Consider the following 16425-nt stretch of genomic DNA (forward strand, 5'->3'; position numbering starts at 1 on the left):
TCTTGAACTTTTAGTGTACTAAAACTCCAAGGGTTTTTGTTTGTTGGTTTGTTTGCTTGTTTTTATTAAATTTCTATTAAGTTAAGTCTCCTCCATGTACTACTTTTGTCATGAGGCATGTAGGTACTGAGGTAGTTAGCACATTGGACTTAAAACATAGAATAACCCAAGTTTGAATCTGTAATAGTAATGAAATTTAAAGATCCCCCTATATTGGCTTGGTTTTCGGGTTGAGTGTTGAAACCTAGAGCTTGTGAATCCCACTTGTGGTGTGGGATGGACTTGTTGACTTGAAGAGAGAGGGCTGAACTGTGAGAAGCTGGTACCTTGGATTTACAGAGAGGTCCAAGTAGAGAGAGGGAGAAGAACTTTTGGGAGCAGCATCGTGGAGGCAAAGAGAGAGAGGATTGCTGAGGGCCAGTTGGAGATGCCCAAGACTTTTGAGAGCTGCCACCTGGACCTGCCTAGGACTGAGGAGACATGGCTGTGACGCCAGTATTTTGTCTGTCTGTTTTGATGTTGTTTTGACAGATTTGTCAGCTGGTGGAGGACAGTGCTGTTGTTGCAGAGGTCCTGGAAACTTGCTTTTGTTTCAGAAGCTGTAAAGAAAGATTTTCTTGTTGATTTTTACAGAAATCCTGAAAGGGGGTCTTGCTGATGTTTTCTGGGGTCCTGAGACTGTTCTGCAGGCAGAGTGAATTGAAAAAGACATTAGCAATGTATATTGTGGCTTTGTTAAGCTTTGTCTTCCCAGGAGCAGAGATTGCTGAGTACTAGCCTCTGAGCAAGGTGAAGAAAAGACCTCTTCTTGGGTATTAAATGCTGTGATGATATCTTAACCTTGTTGTAGCTCAGGGGTAGATGGCCTTTGTGCTCTCCACTGTCCCTTTTGAGAAGGTGCTTGGAGTTTATTGATGATAATTGTAATTCAGTTGTGATCCAGGGGTGGGAAACTTTTGACTTTTTTTTTATGCTCTGTGACTGACCAAATGAATGTACTTTGTTTATGATTGGAACTAATCTCCATTTGAGAAGAGAGACTTTTGTCCAGGGTTAGAGTAGTACTTGGAAATTATTGAATCACACTTGGTGAATGCTGTATTTTGATTTTCTCTGTTCTGTGAATGTTTTGCTAATTTTTGTTAATTTGTCACTGAATAAAATAGAGAGTAACTATGCCAGTATTCTGAACCTTGGAAGTTGCCTCTGCTTGGCATTACAGAATCTTTCTTCAATTCTTGGTAACTGTGTAACTCAGGGCAAATCATTTAACTACTCTCAGCTTAGGTTTCCTCATCTGTAAAATGGGTATAATCATAGAACCTATATTGTAGGATTGTCATGAGAATCAAATGAGGTAAAACTTGTAAAGCATTTTGAAAACTTTTAAGAGACATAGAAAGTTGTCATCACCCAAACACAGTATAAGTATAAGCTGAGGGCCTAAAAGACTTAATATGACTTCCTAATATGTCAAATTTATAAGTATGGAGAAAGTTGGCCACTGTCAAGACTCTGGCTCAGTAGATTCTATTAATAACATTCTGAATAGACTTGCTCCTTTTAAAATCCTTGTCTTTGACCTTGCCTCCTTTGTTGAAAGGGCACAGAGAAGCAACTAAAGCAAAGACTAAAGTTCCCTTGCCTATTTGTTTATTTAGAACAGACTTAATACTTCTATCATTTTCTGTTTTCCTCTCATTTTCTCCTCTCTTTGTTTTATTTGAGAAGTCATGTAGAGAAGAGGAAAGTGATAGCTACTAAAGGCAATGGTGAGAGGAAGACCTGGAGAATTTCTATTTCAACTTATCTATCTTAGAAGACATTTATCAGGACCAGTGAATAGATAAGATGATCTAATTATTGTCATTACCCTTACTACAAGTCAGGTACTAAGTTTAGTGCTAGGGACACAAAGAAAGGTGAAAGACAGTCCCTGCTCTCAAACAGATCACATTCTTCCCCTGGTCACCTTTCTAGCTGTCCCCAAGAAAAAGTGTTATTACATCAAGGGAAAATGCATTTTACCTACATGAAGAAATAATTTAATTAGACTCTCAAGCTTGATACGCTACTACCTCCAAATCCAATATGTAGGATTTTACACATGGCAAAATTAATAAAATCAGCTTAATTTGTAGTAATAAGAAGTGGCTGTAGTATGACAAAAAGAGCTCTTAATTTGGAGTCAGCACACCTGGGTTCAAATCTAGGCTAAGGGATTTTTTTCTCATGCAAACTTGTACCAGTCTTTGGGACTCAATTTCTTTATCAGTAAAATGAAGGTTGAGTTTAGATCATCTCCAGTTCTGAAATTAATTTATACTATGTTAAAATTTACAATCCTGAGGTCACTTTGGCCCATGTCTTTTCACACAATGCAATACCACATGAGTACATATATGTATATAATTCATATAACATGACATGTGTGCATGTATATATACACATGAACAGACATATAGCTATATATGCACACATATTTAGGTATGTATACATGTATCTATATATACACACATATTTAATATGTGTCAATAGCTTATAGACCTATGTACACACATTTACACACATGTGTCAATTGTATATGCATATGAAGGCATATATGAAAAGACATGGGCCAAAGTGACCTTAATATTGTGAATTTTAGCATAACATAAATTAATTTTAATAATTTCAGAACCGGATATGATCCAGATTAAACTCTATATGTATTTGTATTTATGTATGTATATAATAAGAGAACATACTTTTTTTTTTTTTGCTTTTTAGAAGGGGGAATGCAAGGCAATTGGGGTTAAGTGCCTTGCCCAAGGTCACATGGCTAGTGTAAAGTGTCTGAGGTCAGATTTGAACTCAGGTCCTCCTGACTCCAGGGCTAGTGCTCTATTCACTATGCCACTCAGCTGCCCCAAGAATGTACTCTTAAAAATTGTTGGACAGTATAATTAATTTGAAGTGTCAAATCTATGTTTCCTAAACTGTTCAAGGGACCTTAGGCAAGCAGACCACTTAAGGATCATAGAATCCAATACTTTTTTTTTGTCTTTTTTTTTTTTTTGGAGGGTGGAAGGCAGGGGCAATTGGGGTTAAGTGATTTGCCCCAGGTCACACCGCTAGTAAGTGTTAAGTGTCTGAGACTGGATTTGAACTCAGGTCCTCTTGACTCCAGGGCAGGTTCTCTATTCACTGTTCCACCTAGCTGCCCCTATCCAATACTTCTTATGGAAAAAAGTGAGGATCAGAGACATTTATTCCTTGCCTGAGGGGGCACAGCTAATCATTAGTAGAGCCTGGGCAAGAATCTAGGTCTTTTGATTCACAATATCACATTATATTAAAACAGAAAGACAGAGTGGTATAATGGTTAGAGAGCCTTCTTCAGACTCGGATTCCAATCTCACTTCTGAAACATACTGTTTTTATGACCCTGGGAGAGAGACTTAATCTTAGCATTTAGCACAGTAGATGGCACATTAGTAAGCTTTTAATAAATGCTTGTCAATTTGACTTGACTTAACATCTGAAAGCTCTCAAGCCACATCAAACAGGCAACACTCCCAAGTACAACACCAATCAGATTGAAATGTAATTTGGAAATATTTAACGAAATGAATAAAGCTACAAAAGAACATGGATAATGTTAAGATGTAGTTTTCTAAGTCAATATTCAGCTGTAGGGATTCTTATATATAGCTGAGTAGCTCCTGCTTCTGTCTATGTTTAACCATTCTGTTTTAAGCAAATTTCTGAAACTTTGTTTTAGAGAAGATGCTGGTCAAAAGCAATTGGAGGAGGAAGTTTTTTTTGTTTGTTTTTTATCCACGAGTTTCCTATAGCAATGAAATCCACAGGTCCAGGCTCTCTCCCTATCCCTTAACACTAATATATTGATACTCTAATACTACAAATGTCAGAGTAACATTCCTTACCTCATCAGTAGAAAGATTTTCATTATCTAGGAATTCTCTATACAACTGAAATAATGGGTTCACACTGAATCTGCCCGTATCCTATTCAGCAGCTAGGAAGAACAATGGGTAGAGTGTTGGACTTGGAGTCAGGAATACTTGAGTTCAAATCCTGCTTTAGACACTTTATAGCTATGTGATCCTGGGCAAGTCACTTTGTCTCTCTCTCTCTCAGCCTCAGTTTCCTCATCTGTAGAATGGGGGTAATAGCACTAGTCTCATGGGGCTGTTGTGGGAATCAAATGAAATTAAATATGAAAAGTGTTTTGCAAACTCTGAAGTCCTAAATTATTGCTAGCAATAATGAGGATGATGTCTTGGTTAAAGATGACTTCATTTATTCAATTCAATTCTATTAACATTTGTAAAGCACCTACTGTGTTTAAGGTAAAACTGAAATTAAAATTGCTCTATTTTATTTCAGAGGAAAGAACATAGAAAGAAGAGGGAAGAGAGGAAAATAAGAGAGCAAGAAGAAAGGAATAGACCACAGAAAACAACTATTTAAGTAGCTTATCAGAGAACCTGTTGGCCATATAGGTACTGGAGGCAGGAAGAATGTAGGGAATGGGTATTTTAACCTGAATCAAGAAAAAAGAAAAGGAGCTAAATAGAGATCACCTCCTCCTGGAAGATGCCATATTGGTCATACATAACCACTGGAATGCCATGGAGGGGAAGGTTTATTACATTTAGAGGCAGAATATTTCCTCTAGGGGATGATATCTCCAAATTTTAATTGTAAGAGAATGGAGAAATTGATTTTTAAATGGATTTTTTGCTTTTCTTACACTTTCTAGAAAATTATCTGTGTCAATCACAGTTGATTGGAGAGCTGACCTTTCTCGCCCCCCCACCTCCATTTGCACATGGGGAAGTTGCCTTACCCTAGTTATGTTTCTAAGTCTGCCCAAACATTTCACTAACTAGACAGCTAGCTCCAAACAGTGGGTGCCAGATATCATACACTGTGTGACTATGTTTCCACCTGACAGGATTTTCTTTCTTACTTTTAAATTAGGCATAAGGAGGAGAGGGAAATAGGCTGTTATAAGGAAAGGATAAAAATAATGCCTTTTGTATATGAAGATGACACTCCTGACCCCATAGCGCTGATTAATGGTACACATTTCATAGGCAGCCAGCCAGGTTAGATATTCCATTTCTGGCTATGAAACAGCAAAGCTGTATAAAAACTGAATCTTCAAACTTGGTCTGCTTACTAACTTTTTTTTTTAAATCATCAACTAGTCTAATAAGAGTGACAGGGCACACCATGTATCAGTAGTATTGCATACATAGTTCAGTTCAGTCATTTTTCGGTCATGTCTGAGTCTTTGTGACCCAATTTAGGGTCTTCTGGTTTGCCATCCCCTTTAACAGTTCATTTTACACATGAGGAAACTGAGGCAAATAAGGTTAAGTGACTTGCCCAGAATCACATAGCTAGTAAAGGTAAGAGGTCAGATTAGAACTCAGGAAGATGAGTCTTCCTGACTCCAGGCCCAGTAACTCTATCCATTGCACCACCTAACTCTCCTGTATGGTATAGTGGAAAGAACCAATCAATAAACATTTAATCCATAAGCATTTTTTATATACTTCCTATATGCCAGGCACTGCATTAAGTAGTTGAAAGAAAATAGAAGCAAAAAAGAAGTCCCTGCCCTCGAGGAGTATACATTCTGATAGGGGAAACAACACATAACACAAGAGCTAAAGAGCTGAGGATAAGGAAGTACCAAGGGGTCAGCATGATAGCTAAGTATGATGGCTAAGTCTGGAGAATGAGGGATGGGTGGTCTGGAGCTCTTCTTCAACAGAAAGAGTCTTGGAAGAATTCATAAATAGGAAAAGAGGCCCCTGGAAGCAGAGTCAAGAGGCAACTGAGGAATGGAAATTTGGATTGAATTTGGAATCTGCAGATCTGAATTCAAATCTCAGTCTTACTACTTGCAACGTGTGTGTGTGTGTGTCTGTGTGTGTGTGTGTGTTTAATAAGGTTAGGCTGCCCTATCCTGAGGGCCAGTTCAGGACACATGTGCACCTAGATATTCCTTTTCTGGTTCCAGGATAAGTATCTTTGAAGAACCTTGAGGGCAGCATGTTTCCAGACAATATCTGAGGGTCTCATACTATGTGATGATGAGAAAAAATCTTCTAGCTGACTGTAGAGTCAGAAGAACTGTTGGCTCAGGAACTGTTGAATGAGTATACAAAATTGAAGATCCACTCGTCTTTCATTCCTTCCAGTAGCCCTTCAAGTAAGAATGAATATGTTACGCTAATCCCAAGAAGGAGTATGGGGAGTGGCATGAACCCTATCTCTCAGCTGGCCATGGTGGCAATAAGCATATGGTCGCCTCTTTCTCATCATTTTACCCTGATGTTAGGCAAATGAGTATCCTAATATGGAAGTATTCAGAATGCATTCTGAGTTAGGAGATCCAGAGGAACCATCAGAGATACCAGCAATGACTGGAGATGATTAGCATTAGCAGCAGTAGCCACCAGAGGAGTAGTGACTGATAAAAATGGAAAAATGGTCTGACCCAGCAGAAGAACAGTTCAGACCAGCAGAGAATCAACTAATCTAATAGATGTGCCTCACCCTGCAAGGAGCCAGTCCCTCTTAACAGTAGGGGTCTCATCCATCACTAGCAGCATGTTCTGCAGCAGTCTCCATGAGGACTTCACAAAGGGAAAGAAGGGAAGTCCAGAGCCAAAGTTAGACATAGGTAGGCATGAAAGGTCCTCAAGGAGCTCACGAAGAAGAAGAAAGGCCCCCGGAGTAGAATCAGGAAGCAGCTGATGTATGGAGAAGTGTGTTGGACCTCTGTCCTTTCAGTTGACGCCTACTGAGGGATTCCATGTTTGCAACGGCATGTTACATCCAAGTTAGGGGGAAATATTTTGAAGAGACTATTCTTATTATATCTTTGTAGCAAATCCCTTTAAAAGAGAGAAAGAGACTGATGAAATCCATTGGTTGATTGTTAATGGGGAACACATTATTTGGGACTCAGAAGCAATAGTACTAGAAAGCATAGACCTAAGGCAGGGGTGGGGAACCTGCAACCTCAAGGCCACATGTGGCCCTCTAGATCCTCAAGTGCAGCCCTTTCACTGAATCCAAACTTGATGGAACAAATCCCTTTAATAAAAGGATTTGTTCTGTAAAACTTGGACTCAGTCAAAAGGCCACAACCAAGGACCTAGAAGGCCACATGTGGCCTCTAGGCTGCAGGTTCCTCACCCCTGCCCTAAGGGTTACCCCTAAAACCTTGAGGGTAGAAGGAACTAGCTGCATTCCAGTAAGTGAGTCTGTATATATGAGTGGGAATTGGTGAAATTGCCCTCCAAAGGATATTCTATGCATATATGCATGCATGCATATGGGTACTCATGTACATATATATACACACACATATTTAAACAATAGAGATTAATCATGTAAATGATTTTTTCAAATCTTGAGGAATTGTTTTTCTACATTCATCATGCAAACACATTAAGAATATAAAAATGTATAGAAAACATAATGATACAGTACATATATAAAATGCACAGAAATATATGCTTATATAGAGAGGACAAATTCATCTTAAGATTTTTTAAAGAATAATTTATATGATGACTCCCTATTGTTTAAGTAGAAAGATTAATTATTTTACTTAGAATGTGATGCAATAGAAGGTACACATATATATCTGTGTGTATGTGTATCTATGTACATGTATATATTTATTTGCATATGTGTGAATATTTTTCCATATTCAGTCTAAAAATGCTAAAAAAACAAAACAAAAATATTGACCCACTACTGACCAAAGAGAGCATATAAAATGTTTATGTATATTATATACATAAATGTATGCAATATTCATACATGTGTATGTGAATATATGAGTATACCCATACATTCTCATGCTAGATCAGGAAAAAATTTTCCAAATATATAATAAACCATGATTTTCTAAAAGTTATGTAAGAGTAGAAGTATATCTATCTGGAGGTATGTTCCTCCATTTAATTACTTTTAACTCCAGACCTAGAAATATGAAATTCATGTAACTCCTTGCTTTGAGTATCACACTGTTAAAGAGTATATCCCTCACAATTCTCTTGCCTTCAAAATCCATGTTTCTTCCATGTGCTGGATAAACTACTTAATCTACTATAACACATGACCACTTTCTTGTGGTATATTTCTTTTTTCACTTACTTCCTTTCCTAATTTCTTGTTCACTCCCATACACCCCCCCTCACCTGCACATACTTCTTTTCCTCCTCTTATTTTTATCCTCTATCCTAACCCTAGAGTATCCTAACCCTAAAACCCACTACCAATCCTTTTTTTTTGCCACTGGAAAAATGAACACACACAAATATAAGAGTTTATTGCCTTTTAAGACCAAAACAATAGTGGACAATTTGAGAGAAACTGGTTTCATTTAACCATCAATCAGATAAAGCACAATATTTTGATTTCTTCAGTGTCATCTAAACAGTCTAATCAATGGTTGATGACTTGAGTAAGCTATAAAAGCAATGACCAATAGCTATGATGTTTATACTAACTGTAACCATTAGTCCTTGAGATGTTCTTTGGCTCATTTTCCCATGATCTCATAGCTGCCAGAGGTCCATGTTCCCTCTCTCTGACAGCTTCAGAGGTGCCTTGCCATTCCACAGGATGAGAATGATACAGATGTGGTAAGGATGGAAAAGACTGAAAATGAGGAAGGTCAAAGTTTTCAGTGACACATGCTATGTCAGTTCAGTGTTTGGGGCATGTATTAAATACAGCTAGGGTTGTCATTTAGATTTCCTAATGATTGTAGATTGTGACTCATATGGTTGGACATTATTCACCTGTGTTGTATCTAATCTGATAGAAATAAACCACATTATTTGTTGTGAGACAGAGGGAAGGAGTGATAAAGAACAAAAGGTGTAAAGGAAGGAATATATATATATATATATATATGTATATATATGTATATGTATATATGGAGAGAGAGAGAGAGAGTCTTTAGAATTTTTCATGGCCAGCATTGACCTGGCAACCTCACTTTCTAAATGAGTCAATCTAAAATTTCTAAACCTTTGTGAAGTCTGCTAAAGAAGTTGGCATAGCTCTGTAAGCAATGGAGAGGCAAGAGTTAGTGAAGATAGAGTCCTTGTCATTACATAGCTTTCATACCAAAGAAATTATATATACATATATATATATATATATACACACACACATAATTGTTCAGTATTTCAAATATTAGGTATTTTAAAGACATAGTTTCTTCCACTGATATAGGGCATTCCTTCATGAGTTTCTGTGACAAAATAATAATTGTCTAACAGTTCTACCTGTCTATTGGAAAAGCTAATATTTATTACAGCATTTTAAGATTTGCAAATATATCCATGCAGATACATGTTTAAATATATATGTACATATATGTATAGAGACACACGTGCATGTTTGTGTGTATATAGTATACATACACAATTTTATCCTTATAACTCTGTGAGGTAGATGCTGTTATTACACTGAGAGTTATTTCAGGTGTCAGAAGTTTCACTTTGAAACCTAACTGATGTGAACTATTGCATTAGTCTTTCCAAAGTAACCTCATGGCAACTGAACATCCTTGGGATTTTGAGCTAAAAGACTTTTGAGAAGTCACCTACTTTAATGCTCTAATTTTTTTTATAAGTCATCAGACATGTAGAGAGGTTAGGTGATTTGCCCAGGGTTAGAGGTAATAACAAGAGAACCAGACTTCCTGTGGCACCATATTGGCCAGTCATGATATGATGTTTCCTTCATCTGGGTGACTTTGTGATAGTCATTGCATAACCTCCAGGGTTCAGTCTCTCAATTGTGAAACAAGGAAATTGAAATAGATGACCTCTTTAAATTCTGAATCTCATGACTACTTTCTTAAGGTCGAATACATCATAAGCACATGTCTTAGGCAATGATTACCAGAATGCTATAGCTTATTTAACTTAACACTGATAGGATCCCATTGTAATGTAGCAAGAAAAAGACACAAGAAGGTTTTGTAACTTAGCCAAGGTCATGGCGTCTGTGTCGATGACCAGAGTAATTAACTCAGATGTTTGTGATTCATGTTTTATTTACTAGGCCCCATTTCCTTCTTATTTGATAATGTTCTACCTTCTCTTCCTTTTAACTCCTACTCATGGTGTTAATTTTATTATAGAAGAGAACTCAGTAATGAATTCACTCAGCCAATCCCAATTCTATTCAGTTATGTTGCAATGAGACAGTGAAATATGTTTATTTGCTTCATGCAGTTGGTCACATGCTAGTTAGCATTTACTTTCCATTATGAATAGCACTTAAAAAAAAGTACAGGCATAAACATACCAATTTCCACCCCCTGATTTATTCATTTTCAGACCAGGTCATTGCTTTTAAACATTGGGAAATGCTGTCAGGAATTTCTGCCCACGGTGATTTCTGATTTAGTCAGGAGAGAGAAAGTTGCATGACATATCTTGGGGAAAAAAATGTTTCTATACCATCCCTGTCCTGCTATTGGAATCCTTTTTGAACAGCATCACCACTGAAGTGATTTCCAGACCATCATATGGATTTTTCATTGAAACATCTGTGTTAACTTTTATTATCCCTGGTCTGCTTTGTAATTTTGGAAACAGATATAAGGAACAAGCAACCCAAAGCACAGTAATATAGTGGGAAGCATCCTTCATAAGTCAATTGAGGAATTTAATAATCTCTTTAGAAATAAGCTCTGCAGCTATGAGAAAAATGTGTGGGTTAAAGGCCTTCCAATTAAGAAAGGTTTCTCTGTGGATTTATAGGCTGGTGGTTCACTCTTCCTGTTCCTGTTTCCATAGCAACTGTCAGGTAGATTTTCTGCTACTTGCTAGGAAGTTGGAAATGTTGAGTCTGCTTGAGCCTTTTCAATTCACTGAGGCTTAAATGAAATTCATTGCAAGGAACTGGCATTTAGCCTGGGTCATTTATTCATATCTAGAAGAAAAAATCAATTATAGTAATCAAATGTGCAAATTTTTTATCAGGATTATTTTTGGTACACATTTTGTGCTGTAATCTATTTTTAATGCCAGGGTACTAAAGGTTTGAAATGCTGCAGCTGGCCCCTCTTCTATCTGATGGCTTATGGCTTTAATTACAGCCCAAGACATAGGAAGGCATGTCTTTTTCTGGTCTACTTTTTGCAAGCTATAATCACCCCTGGTGATATTCAAGAGGCACGCTGGAATCCAGAAGGCTCATTAGGTTGAGACACCTCTCCTGCAAGAAACACAGTGTACAACCTTTTCTCCTTTCATTTCCCCTGGTTTGGTGATTGCTTGAATTAAAGGCTGGGAAAGTAAATAATTTGTATGCCATTATTTAAACTTTCTGAGAACACCACGTTTTGCTTTCCCCCTCAGAACATAGCCACGTGTGTGTCTTTCTTTGTGGCTTAGATCATTTTGAACCCACGTTGACTGATGCTTGACAGCTCCTTGTAGGCTGGTTTCCTTTAATCCTCCATAAAAATCAAACATGTAGGCGGGTGCAGTGAGTACATGTGCCGTGGGTGAGCACATAATGCACAAGATGTGCCACGTAAAGAGCAGGCATTTAAGGTGCATTAGTTAGCTATTCTTTTGTTAGCAGAGTGCAGGAGTCAGGAGAGCCCTGGGCTGGGAGGCAGAAGGCTGAATTGGGAGTTTAGGCTTTGCCAGTTACTAGCTCAGTTGACCTTAGGACCATGGTAAGGTGGTGCAATGGGAAGGACTAATGGATTTGGGCTCAGAGGACCTAGAATCAAGTCTCACCTCTGCCCCTTATGACTTCTTGGGGGGAGCCACTTAGTTTTCTTTTGGCCTCAATTTATTCAAATATGAAATGAAAGCTATAAAACTTGAGAGTCTTTACAATCTTTCCTGGTTCTACAACTATTGTATGATGTTAGGATCCTAGATCATGAACAGGTCCTAGGATCACAGAGCCTAGAGCTGGGAGGATATCTTAGAGGACATTATGCCCAAATCTTTAATTTTACAGATGAGTAAACCAAGGGCTAAAGGGACTAAGTGAATTCATCCAAGGACATTCAGAAAATAAGGAGTGGAGAAAGTACTTGAATACAGGAGCAGGGACTCATGTTTTTCAGTGAACTTTATCTAGGATGATAGATTTCTAAATAGGAAAAAAAACCCTTAGATGCCATTTAACTTCAAACTTTCATTCTACAGATAAGAAAAGTGAGGCCCCCAAAGGCTGTCTCTCACCTGAAGATGTGAAGATGCTTTTAACCAATATGTTGTTGAGTTGTTTCAGTCATGTCCAACTTTCTGTGATCCACTTGGGGTTTTCTTGGCAAAGATACTGGAGTGGTTTGTCATTTCCTTCCCCAGCTCATTTTACAGAAAAAGATCTGAGGCAAACAGGGTCAAGTGACTTGCCCAGGGTAACACAACTATCCGAGGTTGGATTTGAATTCAGGTCTCCCTGACTCCAGGCCCAGTGCTCTATCTGCAGCACCACCTAGCTATTCATTAAGTAACAGAACTAGCTCTCAAATCCAATTCCTCTGGCTTTTAAATCTAACGAGCATTCTATTATACCATATTGCCCTTGTAGTAATTTGACCTTTTTGAGCCTTAGTTTGATCATCTCTAAAAAAGGGATGATAATAATGCTTAAATGTCTCTCTCCATTGTTATAAGAATCAAATGAGATAATGTAGGTAAAGTACTTTGATAAATAATAGATAGATACATGTATGTGTATAATTATATGTACATATATACACATATGTGCAGATATATATGTAGGTTTTAAAAGACCCTTTATATATGCATTTATATATACATATGAACAGTTTCTGTTACTGTTGCCATTATTCTCAGTGCACAATGACAATAGTAGCTAATTAATTCAGGAATATTCAGTCCAGATGTCACTCCATAGTGATGTTTTTTTCCTCTAAGCATACCTATGGACATCCCTTATACAATATATTATTTACAATAATTGTTTGAAATGCATACTTCATTTCATCCTTTTTTGTATTTTCTCAAGATTGTAAATGTCATTTTGATACCTAGTCTGCTCTTTGTTCATGTCCCCCTTTATGACATATGCTCCAATTAGATGGTCAGTGAAAATACAAATTGAAAAGAAAAGAGCCTGGTTAAAATCCCTTAAAAAAAAAAAAAAGAGCAACATAAATCAAAGCTGAAATGGCTTTCACTTATTTCTTTCACTTTCTTCCTTTTTTCACCTGTCTTTGGTCTAGAAAGTTCCTGTCAGCCATACTTTCTTCTATTTAGTTAAATGGGGGAAAAATTTTTAAAAAGCTTCTAAGGAGAGTAATTGAAGTTGAAGGAAACTTGTCCTTCCATCTCCAAAGTAGGCAGTGAAAATATAGTTGCACTGCTCTGGATTTTATTTATGATAAAAGGGGTCAGATTTCTCTGAACACTCACAGCATTTGGAGTTTCAAGCCACAGTTTCCCAGATGATGATTTACCTGTGTTTTCAAAAGAATGGGGATGCAGAAAAGTAAGATTTTATACACAGCCTGGACCAGCATTGGGGAACCCATGGCCCTGAGGTTACATATAGCCTTCCAGGTCCTCAGCTGTGGCCCTTTGAACCTGAAGTTTGGATTCAGTCAAAGGGCCACACTTTAGGACCTAGAGGGCCACATGTGGCCTCAAGGATATTCTGCACCCCTGGGCTCTGAACATTTGGAAGACTGAAGATTGGAACATTTTGCTCAGTCTGAAAACTGTATTAGGTATGGTTTGGTGGAAAGATCACAGAGGACCTAGGATCTGTTCCACACTACCTCTGAGTCCTTAGGCTTGTCATTTAACTTCTTTGGCCCCCAATTTCCTCATCTGTAAAATGAGGGAGTGAGAATATGAGAAACAGGGGCATTGATTTAAAGCAAGAAGGGACCCCAATGTTCATTTAATCCAATCCTTTCATTGTTTCTATTGAAGAAAGTGAGGTTCAGGGAATTTAAAATACTTGCACAGTCATGCACATAGTTAATATCTCTGCTGTTCAACTCTTCTCCATAGGAGAGAGTGCCAGCACTGGAAGCAGCTGAACTGTAGAGGGATAAATTAGAATTCTAAACTGTATGTATTATATATTCATATTATGTAATATATCAGCATTATGCATATATTATGTATTTATAGTATACATTTATGTTTGAACATTATATATTTATAATATAATAGTGCATATTATATTTTACATATTTATATCTTTAGTGTCTTATGTTATATATTTGTAATCTATATAAATATATTAGTAATATAGTATCATATATTAAATAATATATGAGTTGCAAGAGGCATCATTGCCTACAGAGGTAAAGGAAAATCATAAACTTAGAACCTACTATGTGCCAGGCATCATGCTAAGTTCATTATAAATATATCATTTGAACCTCATAACAACCCTGCAAGGTATGTGCTGTTATTATCCCCATTTTACAGTTAAGGAAATGGAATCAAACAAGAAGGTAAGTGACCTGCCCAGGATAACATATCTAGTATGTCTCTGAGACCACATGTGAACTTAGGTCTTCCTGACTCCAGTCTCATCACTCTCTAAGCCATCTAACTCCATGGTGTAAGGGATAAAGAATTGACCTTAATGGGACAGCTAGGTGGTGCAATGCATAGAGCACCGGCCCTGGAGTCAGGAGATCCTGAGTTCAAATGTGACGTCAGACACTTGACACAAAAAATTAGCTGTGTGACTCTGGACAAGTCACTTAACCCCAATTGCTCTGCCTTCCCCTACAAAAAGTAAAGGAAAAAAAAGAATTGGCCTTAACTAGTGTCAACATCTTTTTTTAAAGAGTCTGATTTAAATTCAAGAACACCTGGGTTCAAGTAAGCTCTGCTTCTGATACATATCACTTAAACTCTTAAGATAACACCTACAACTTTTTTATTGCAGAGTAAGTCAGAATCTGAATTGGGAGAAAGGAATTTCCTCATTATAAGATGCTATATAATAAAATAACAGGTCCATTTTAATAATAAAGATAATAGTTGACATGAAAGGCAGTCTGGTCTAGTAGAGAGATAATGTCCTTGAAGCCAGGAAGATCTGGGCTGGAGGCCTAACCCTGACACATCATGACTGTGTGAACTTAGGCAAGTCACTTATCTCAGGCATTCTAGGCAACTGCCTAAATTGTGGGGTAGATTCCAACTTGTATTGATAGAAGTTGTTTCACCTCCTGAGTGTTGCATAGCCTCTTAAAACCACAGAATTCAGTCCCTATCCCTATTAACTGAGGGTGCTCTAAGGTTGGTAAAGTACTTAACATACAAATTAGAGGGGAAACAAAACAGAGGCAATGTTTTTTAACCCATCAGAAGTGGAAGAAAATAAAAGCTCTCCAAAGTAGAGTCTGAAATCCACCACATATAGGAAAATGTCAAGGATCAATGAATGAACTAGTACTCTTTGCAAATGGGACAACGACAAAGGAAAAAAACTTACCTCACAAAGCTGTTTTGAGGATCAAATGAGATATAAAGCACAATTTAAATGTCAGCTACTATAATTATTCCAAATGTGAGATTCTGTGACTCAGTAACTATAAACTATTTCTGTGAGGTATAAGAGAAAATGTCTCATTATTTTAGTTACTCTGAATAGCCACATGTATGTATTATTTTCATATATATGTGCATATGTACAGGTAAGAGAAAGTTTATTCTTAGGGCTTCCTAATAACATGTTTCAGAACATGTTTCTGTAAGTCTTTGATATCTGTCCTTGGGGTAACTGTTGGTTTGAATATTACATCTGGTAAATGGCTGGTGAAACTCAAAACTATGCACTTTCAAAGAAAGGGCAAAAGGTCATTCATCCATATGTGAAGATCTGTGAGCCAATGCCTTCACACCCAGAGGCTGAAAGAAATAAGTCCAGGCCTAAAAGAACTTGAGATAGATTTTGAAGGGGAACCTGAAGAAATGTGTTTCTTCTTTGTCTGGTAACTTTTATTCTATTTTGTTACAAACTCTGAAGGTTTTGTGGAAGATTTTAATCTTCCTTCAGCTTGTTTATTACATTACTTGTTTTGTTGATGATTATTAAATTTATAGTAAAATTTTTAAAAGAATTGAGTCACACTCTTAGCAGTGATCAGGATAATTGTTTGTCTCTCAACACTCCTTCCTACTGGGTTCAACACTGATATGACAGTAAGTGGTGAATAAAACCAATCCAAGGCAAAATTGGGAAATAGACTAAATTAACTTTTGGTATTTTTCCTTCCTATATATGAAAAAGATACATAGTGAATAAATAGGAAGTAGTCACAGAAGAGAGGAATTAGTATTAAGGGGGATGAGAAAAGGTTTCTTATAGAAGGAAGTTAAGGGGTAGAAATGAGGAGGG

Source organism: Petaurus breviceps, unplaced genomic scaffold (assembly GCF_028583685.1).
Source record: "Petaurus breviceps papuanus isolate PSGF00001 unplaced genomic scaffold, PetGlider_PUasm1.0 80, whole genome shotgun sequence".
Taxonomy (NCBI): Eukaryota; Metazoa; Chordata; class Mammalia; order Diprotodontia; family Petauridae; genus Petaurus; species Petaurus breviceps.